Below are 8,376 nucleotides of genomic sequence, written 5' to 3'. Positions count from 1 at the left end.
TTTTTTTTTTTTTTTTTTTTTTTAGATTTCAGATATGATTGGGTCTCAGATTTTCCCTCAGTGCTTCTGTGAGAGTAAAAGCCTTTAGTAGCTTCTCCGTGGGGTTTTGGACCTCCACCAACTCTAAATGAGTTTGTGGACCTTTCCCTGATTTTTCTTGTTTTTTTTTTTTTTTTCTCCTCAACAATGAAACTCAAGTTTTTTGTCCATATTCCTTAGAAGGATTCATACTTTCCACAGTGTATCAGTAGTTCTCAGGACAATCTCCAAAATTTTGCTATGATTCAGTGTTGTCCATATTATTTCAGGGGTACTCAAATGTGTTCCATAATTTTGTACAATTTTAAAGGCCTTAAAAATTGTCTCTCGGTTTTTATTCAGGCCTTCACTGGTGTCTAATTGGTGTTGAAAGCTTTTCCCAGTGTATCACTGGAATTCAGGGCTTTCCCAGGTCACCAATGAGGCTCATGGCCTCTGGTACTGATTTTAGTGAAGAGTGGAGTCTGGTGTTGTGGTATGTTCTAGATAAATCACTGGATGAGGCTTGAAGGAAGACATGGACATTTATTCACTTTCTGGTCAAGGGCCACTGACCACATTGCCTCTGCATATCTCAACCCCTTGCAAAAAGTAGGGTATCTCTTTTGTAGCCCAAACCTGCAAACTACCAGTAATTCAAAGCCATAGCTATATAGTAGGTGGGTCAGAATGACCCAGTTCAAGGTACAGTACACTTCCCATGAGAAATATCAACTAAAAGAGAGCATCTTACAACTGTATTTCTTGATAATACATTGTATAAGAATAAGAAAAACATTTTTCAACCACCATGGCTTGCCAAAAAGTGTGTGGTTGGCAGGAGGTGGTAGAGGCAGAGGTTTCTCGTGGAACAAATCTTTCTTTTATGAAATGGAGTCTAAAGGTAAAATGGAGTTTGTTTGATCAAGGCACATGTAGTTTGGTCCATAATATTCCAATTTTATCTAGAAATGATCAAACCCTTGATTTACCTTCTGAATCCAGGAAGAGGTTGTAATTGCCAAACATATGATAATTTGACTGACAAAATATGTTATTTTAGCAGCTAGGGTTTTATAAAACAGTCTGAGTAATAGACAAACATGAGCAACATGTTCTATTCTTATATTTAGAGGGTGGTTGGGGCCTCTGAGGGCCATTTACTCTTTGCTTTTGTTTCTGTCTTCTTCTTCTTTCTTTCTTTATTCAGCAGACACCTTAGTGCTGTTTACATAGTCTCCTGTCTGGAATGGGTGTTGGAAATCAGTGGTCTCTTGGGGTTTGTTCTCCCTAAGGAATTTATGAGCTTCAGTTTGATCCTGTTGAAGAGACTTAACAACAGGTTGGAACAGGAGTATGTTATCTTAGGTAGGGTGGAGGAAGGGCTATGAAGGTACTAACATTTAATCCCCCAGAGGTGGTCTCCAACTTTTTGGAACCAAACCAGTCTCCATTTTTTTGTGATCTGACCCAATTGCCTCTCTACAGTGACTGATATTTTTATTTTATTTCCCTATCTAATTCTATGGACTCCTTGCTGCTATAATAAAAAGGGTGAGGATCACTCTTGCTGCTAAAGGGTTATAGGGGGCATCATGGCAGTGGGAGAAGCAGTTGCAGTCCCCTTTTAGAGATAGGTTTGGTCAAGGGGTCCATGTGAAGAACAGGTTGTAAAGTTAACTTGCGGTTTATGTGGGAAGCCGCTCCTGAACTATTTATTGTCTTCACTTGGCCTTGAGCCACGGAGATTTTGGTTTGGCATTGCAAGTCATTTTGTGGCTTCTCCCACTTCATGAATTATGCATTGCAAGTGATTTCAGTCTTACCTTGGCTGAAGGGGCTGCTCTTGTAGCTTCAGAATTAGGTATGACCCACTGGGCCTGGACAGCCCACCTACTACCTTATTTGGCAGAAGAATATTGTATTGAAAATCTGTGAAGTTTCTCCATATATAATAAAGCAAATTTGGGCTCACTCTTCCCAGTGTGGAAGCTTGATTTGTAAGGTCAAAGAGCCATCTCACCCCTGCTTTTCAAAATTACTTTCTGTGTAGTGTGGGTTTTTTTTTTTTTTTTTTTTTGCTGCTTTCTTTTCTTGGCTGTATTTCACAGCTAGACTGCTTTACGCAAAGAAAACCCAAACTCCACCACCTATACAGGATATTGTGGGAAGCCACTCCAAAGTCATGCACCTTTAAGTCCTGATGCACCACAGGGATCTGAAAGATTACTGTAGTCTGGTGTGGTAGTGCCATGGCTCATGACTGGGTCTTCTTGTGGGCTGAATTGTAGAAAGTAAGTGAATTAGAAGAAAAATCTGTGGCATTATACTTTTTAATACGTTGGAATATTTTGTCTTTAGGAAGAGAAAAAAATCAGTTTTTACAATTCTAGAGATTCTAAATAAATGTAAAGAATTATTAAGATGACATGGGATATGTTGTTAAGTTCAATCCTCTCCCATGGGAAAAGTGCTTCTGTGGACTTTTTTGGATTGTTTCTATGAATCTTTATATTTTGAAATATTAGGTAAATTTTTTTGGGGTTTATGCACTAGAAGTCTGCACTTACAGAGTGAGAAAAAGAAAAGAAAGATTTTGTGATAATACTTGATACAAGGATTCTTTACCTGTAGAGAAGTGAATTTTATTTTTCTATTGTTCTTGTGAATACTCAGTTTATGCTGAACCTCTTTGCTACATTCTTGACCTACCACATCAGAATCAAAAGACTTTAGCCACTGTTCTATAATGGGGTCTGTAACTAGACCTACCACCAGCAGTGCTTTTAACCCTTGAACAACCCGACCTAGGTGCCAAATGCAGACTGCCTTAAGATCTAATAGTAACACTGGCATCTGCTGTTAAAACACACATTTTAAAGTTCCATGTGCTGCAAGGGAAAATAGAAAGACAGAAGAACACCAGCTTCAGCAAACACAGGGAGCAGAGACAAGGCAAGCTGCCTCCCACCCTAGGACCCTCCCCAGCTGCAGAAAATACAAACAAATCAAATGGAATGCAAGTGGCTAGGGAAGCTCAGGGAGCCTTTGCCCCAGACAAGGAACAGCTGGTCCCCGCTGTTTCCATCACCATGGTAACAACAGGAAGCCTGGAAGGCCCAAGCTGGTTTCCTGGTCCTGCCTCCTGTATTTTCCCGGCTTCCCATTGGTCCTTTCACTGTCACTCAGACAGGACTTCTGGTCCCACTTTCCAGCCACTAGCCTGTACTTCCTGTTTTATCCCTGCTACCAGGAGCTGCACAGAGACTGCATTTTCAACAATATCCACCTATAAATACTAATGAAAGGTCTTTTTCAGGCAAAATTTAATTCCACCTGTTTCTACATTGCATCCCTGAGCCTAACTTTTTCAAAGTTTCAAAGGTAACTTACCTTTTTTTCTTTATTCTGTATTATTAAGAAAAATTGCAGAGATAATGTAACAATTATGAGACATATATNATGCTTTTTTATGTTTTGCTTTTAATTTTGAAGGTTATGAGGAGGCATTTGCTTGTCACAGGGACAAAAGCTGGCAATGTCCCTGTGATAATCAAAGACCTCATTCTCATTCCTGAGTATAAAATTACAAGACATAAGTAAATGTATAAAGAAGGATCTTAATATGTTACGTCAGAAATATAAAACAATGCACTACTAATTGAAGGAAAATTAAAATGGATCCAAATATCATAAGAACCACGTGGTTGCATAAAGTTAATACAATTATAATTTATGCCCTTATTCTTAATATATATTTTTTCTAGGGATTTGGACAACCTGTAGTTGTTAATTCATAAAATAATTAGCATATATGTCTAATTGTTTAATTAATATATATTATCTAATTGTTTTTCTTCAACAGAAAACACATAATTTATATATTACTTATACATGCATTTCTCTGATGCTCTGCCTTTTAATTACAGGTATTTGAGATAAATGTATTTTACTACAAATTTACTTTCAAGAGATAATACAACCATCAAGTAATCTGTCTCAAATTGTTTTACAAACTTTATAAGGTAATAAACAAATATAATTAATTCTGTCTACAGAAATATCCAAAGGCTTTAACTATATTTTCATTTGAGGTGTTTCTTCTTATCAAGGTAAAATAATTTGTTAGATTCTAAGGTTTTCAAATATTGTTTCAAAGGAAAACCAGGGAGAATACTAAAAGGAAAAGAAGATACTTCCACAGAGAGAAAGCACACATTGGAGGTCCTAAGAGGAAGTAATGAATCATCTTTGGGTAAAACAAGTCTTTGTATTCTGGATTTTAATGATAAAAGTATTTTCCAAAAAGAAAAATATTTATATTATTATGTAGACAGATGATATAGAAAGTTAAACAATTGAAAAAGAGATTTATATGTACTGGACTGACTATAAATTACTCCCAAGATCTTTCATACTGATTAATTCAAGAGTATTTCAGGCTATTTTCTTGATTCTACTGTGCTGATGTGATATGGTCTTTATTGCCTAATGATTCTCATTATTTAAGGCAAGGATTAATTTTAGTAAATATATTCACATCCTTGATTAAACACTAAATATATTTAACTGCTGACTTAGATCCCAAATTTGACAATTCTCCTTAGAGACTAAATTTGATGGCTTCAAAGACCTTGCTGAAATTTACAAATTACTTTTTTTTTTTTTTTTTGCTGGATAGTTGTGAGATTTGGGAGAACATTGACATTCTTCAAATTAAAGTGGTACATTGGTTTTGAGATATAAAGTTTGCAAAATTTGTTGAAAATTCTTTGGTATTATATAAGTTCTTTGATTGGACCTATTATCCATAAAAAATGGTAAGATTTACATACTACTTCCTACACTGGAAAGTAAGCTTAACCATATTTTCTCAAAGACAATTGAGAGACACCTATTTAAAGGATAATATTCTGAGATATAGAGATATTTTGGAAACTTCTCTCAAGAAGAGATAGAGGGCTCCCTATAATTTAAGTTAATGATACTATGATTTATACCAGTCTTTTAAATAAAGAAAGGGGAAAAAGAGGACCCCTTATAAATATCTAATGTTTGTAAGCATATACTAGATCTTACAAACATTTAAAAAAATTTTTCTTAAATTGTAATATTGAGAGTTTTACTGTTATTCAACATGATTCAGTAAATTAAATCAGATTTCAAAGGAGAGTTGAAACCTCTCATCATGGAAATGACTGAAAAGCCTGAAATAGTAAGGTAAATCTCCCAACTGCAGAATTTATAGCCATGCAGCTTCATGAGCTTTTCAGGTAAGTAAAAATTGTGAAGAGATTTCTATGGACTCATTCTCAGGTCCACCTTTAATGTGCCTTGAAGTGTGGATTGGAAAGTCCACTCATGAACTAGATTAATTGTACTGACTGTAATGTTCAATTATTCCTATATGTTGATCTTATGATAAACAGACTGTCTGGGAGTATCTTTTGAGAAAAAGACAGCATATAAAAAACCTAAACCAGCCAATCATGCTGGTCCTTAAAAGTTAAGACTATATTTATTTTTCTGGACAATTGTCAGAAAGATTATTAAAATAGATTTTTTCTATATGTACATAAGATATCCACCAACATATTACTCTCCTATTCATTCTACAGTAGGAATTGACACTTTTCCTAAGTGATTAGATTGTGCAAGTGTCTTGCCAGTGCAACACAAGATATCTAGAAATAGTGGATATATTTTAGGCTGGTTTCCCAGAATTGACAAAGCTGATTATGCAAGGATGCCATAACACCTGGACGTTTATTGTAATAACCTAATCCTCAGTGAGTTGGCACCCAAAAGGATGTTTTGATGTTTGACTTCTACCTTCAAAATATTTACATTACTGACAGACCTAAAAAACTCCTTCAATGTGAGAATTAAGAGAAAGGGTGATGAATATCCTGTAGCTGGTAAGAATACAACTTATCTTATTGTATCACTAGTTATTGCCAGCTAATATTTCAGACCTATAATATGCTCAAGTTAACATTCAGGCTTTGAAACAGGTGCATGCCAATTAACTAGACCTAGGCAAGCTCCTGATCTCATGATCCTTGAAGTGACTACATTACATATCATTTATTGCTTCTATAATTATGGGCTTTATGATGATGGTTTAAACTTACAACATGTGAATTTTCTTAAGATTTGACTTAAATTACTTCCAAGATCTTTCATACTCAGATAAGTTGTGATGGAAGAATTTGAACTAAGTTAAAATGCTCTAGAAGACAATATTCTGAATAATGCAAATGAGCCTTCTGCTCTATGGTTTGTGGATAGGCTTAAATGCTATGCCAATTAAATTTATTTGGGTTACTGTGGCCAAACACAATGCTTCCCAATAAATTGAGAAAAGATTAAAAATCTTCGGATGAGTGTTTGTCAGAGTAATAATAATAACCTGGATCTTGCAAGTTGACTATATTATTGAAATGATATGTTTTCTACTAATTCTTTTTGTGTTTCAATAGTAGATTATGATGACCTTGGACCGAGAATCTGGGTGATTAAATCATGTAGTACCCAATTGCCTTTAAATATTAATCAAGGGGAATTTGTGGGTAGCTACTCCAAATTCAGGCACCTTTAGTCATGAGGCATCATGGGGATCTGAAAGAGCACTGTAGTTTGGTGCAGTAGTGCCATGACTCATACTCCATTTTTTCCCTTGCTTGGATAATAAGGCATGGCACCCAAAGGGTTGAGTATGGGGAGCCACTCTGAAAGATCTGCTCCTTCCATCCTAGGGGGCAGAGACTTTGACTGGCACTACATATTGTAGTGATCTGGACATTGTCCTGGTCCAAGAAGTTTGAGGGTGTATCTTCAGATGTAGGCCTGTCACACCATGACCCTTTGGGTCAAATTACACTCACCTGTCCTTTGTAACCCTGCCACTTCTGATGTTTTTTTGGATGGAACTTTCTAAGAATGAGGGTCCCCCAATAAAAGCCCACTTCTAAATATGCTCATTCTCTCTCACAAGCCTCCCATGACTTTCTCTTGCTTTCCCATTTGGGGAGCCTGAGGCAGAGAGTGGAGAAACCATCCTGAAGCTTGATTAAAGGTAAAGTGTGTGTCTGTGTTTTCTTTGGTTAGAAATTCACATGAGCAACCTTAAGTTCAGCTGCCCATGTGGGCAGCAGTTGAGCTACACTCACCTGTTCCCTTGTAATCCTACCCCTTGCCTCATTTGAATGGCTTCTTCCCAAGAAAGGGTTCAACCTGTGCTCCTCTCTCTCTTTTCACAGACCCCAAGGTTGCAGGAGCCATCGCATTACCCGAAGAAAAAGGTGTTTCTCTGCCTTTGTGTGGTTATTACATGCAGCCCAATTCTCCTGGAATGACCTTGCATGTTTAGTCCTGAGACTCAACAGGGAATGGGTGTGTCTATGAAAGAAGCATAAAGACATGAGTACTGATATGAGATTAATACAAGATAAATGTTTTATCATCTGGAACATGTCAATGAATATCCTGAAGATGATAGAAATCAATAATCTCTCACCAGGATGTGTCAGAGCTGAGAAGTTGTCCTCATAATAAGGCCTAAAAGGCCAGAGAGGACAAAGCTAAATTTGGGAATGTAAATCTTTAACTGGCCAGAGTTATCAAGAATATAACACAACATTTAGTTAAGTTACTTAATGCCATCTGATTTTTGTAAAATATCTTTTTATTGAAATGACCTCTGTTTTCATTTTAAGTGTATTTGTTAGGTATTCAAGATCAAGCTGGTCAAAGTGACCTTGTTCTTATTTATCATTAAGAGTCAGCTGAGTTCTCTTGGGGTCTCTATTGGGGAACTAATGAGCAGCTGTTTAGCTCTGCTAATGCCATCCACCAGGATAAGTCAAGATCTCACTGACCATGTGGCTTCCCTCGGAAACACCAGGGATATCTATCTTTTCCAGTGATTCTCCTCTTTTGGAGTATGTGTACTGATTGGATTTCTTTTTTTAAGGTCCCAGTAATTCACCTGATTGGGAGGTCATGTGAACCAGAGTTGCAAAGCTCTTAGAGAAGTTCACTTGTTCCCTGGGTTCAAGCTGATTCAGAGGAGAAGATCCAAATATTTGTTTTCTTGCCCACCCCCACCCCCCTTAACCTTAATCTTTAAGCCTTGATCTTTTATATCCAGCAATCCAGTCTTAAAGTAAGAATACCTGGCTTTAACTTTAATGTTTATAACTTTACAATCATCTTTGTCCCTTTTATTTAAGTAGGGTCTCTATTAGTATTGGAAGTTAGCATTATATACTATCTGTCTATAGATGATGGCCTTTTAGGTTGTTATATTTGAAGTTGTACTTTTGTTTTTTTTTTTTTTTTTTTTTTTTTTTTTTT

General features: G+C 36.4%; 1 long non-coding RNA gene across 3 annotated transcripts in view; it reads left to right on the top strand.

Moving 5' to 3' along the window:
• The window catches only part of LOC107157064, a 56,045-nt gene extending 47,705 nt beyond the window's left edge, over positions 1-8,340 (top strand). For 2 of the 3 annotated variants that reach the window (XR_007349346.1, XR_007349345.1), the window contains 5 exons: positions 3,338-3,402; positions 3,948-4,043; positions 4,178-4,273; positions 7,016-7,096; positions 7,281-8,340. This is a non-coding gene — a long non-coding RNA (uncharacterized LOC107157064). The remainder of the gene's footprint in view (positions 1-3,337; positions 3,403-3,947; positions 4,044-4,177; positions 4,274-7,015; positions 7,097-7,280) is intronic. The other variant, XR_001505441.2, reaches the window with a different exon arrangement.
• Positions 8,341-8,376: the final 36 nt, after the last annotated feature.

The sequence above is a fragment of the Marmota marmota genome, unplaced genomic scaffold, assembly GCF_001458135.2.
Source record: "Marmota marmota marmota unplaced genomic scaffold, marMar, whole genome shotgun sequence".
NCBI classification, from domain to species: domain Eukaryota; kingdom Metazoa; phylum Chordata; class Mammalia; order Rodentia; family Sciuridae; genus Marmota; species Marmota marmota.
Note: the sequence above shows the minus strand (reverse complement) of the source record. Positions and strands in the feature narration are given on the sequence as shown.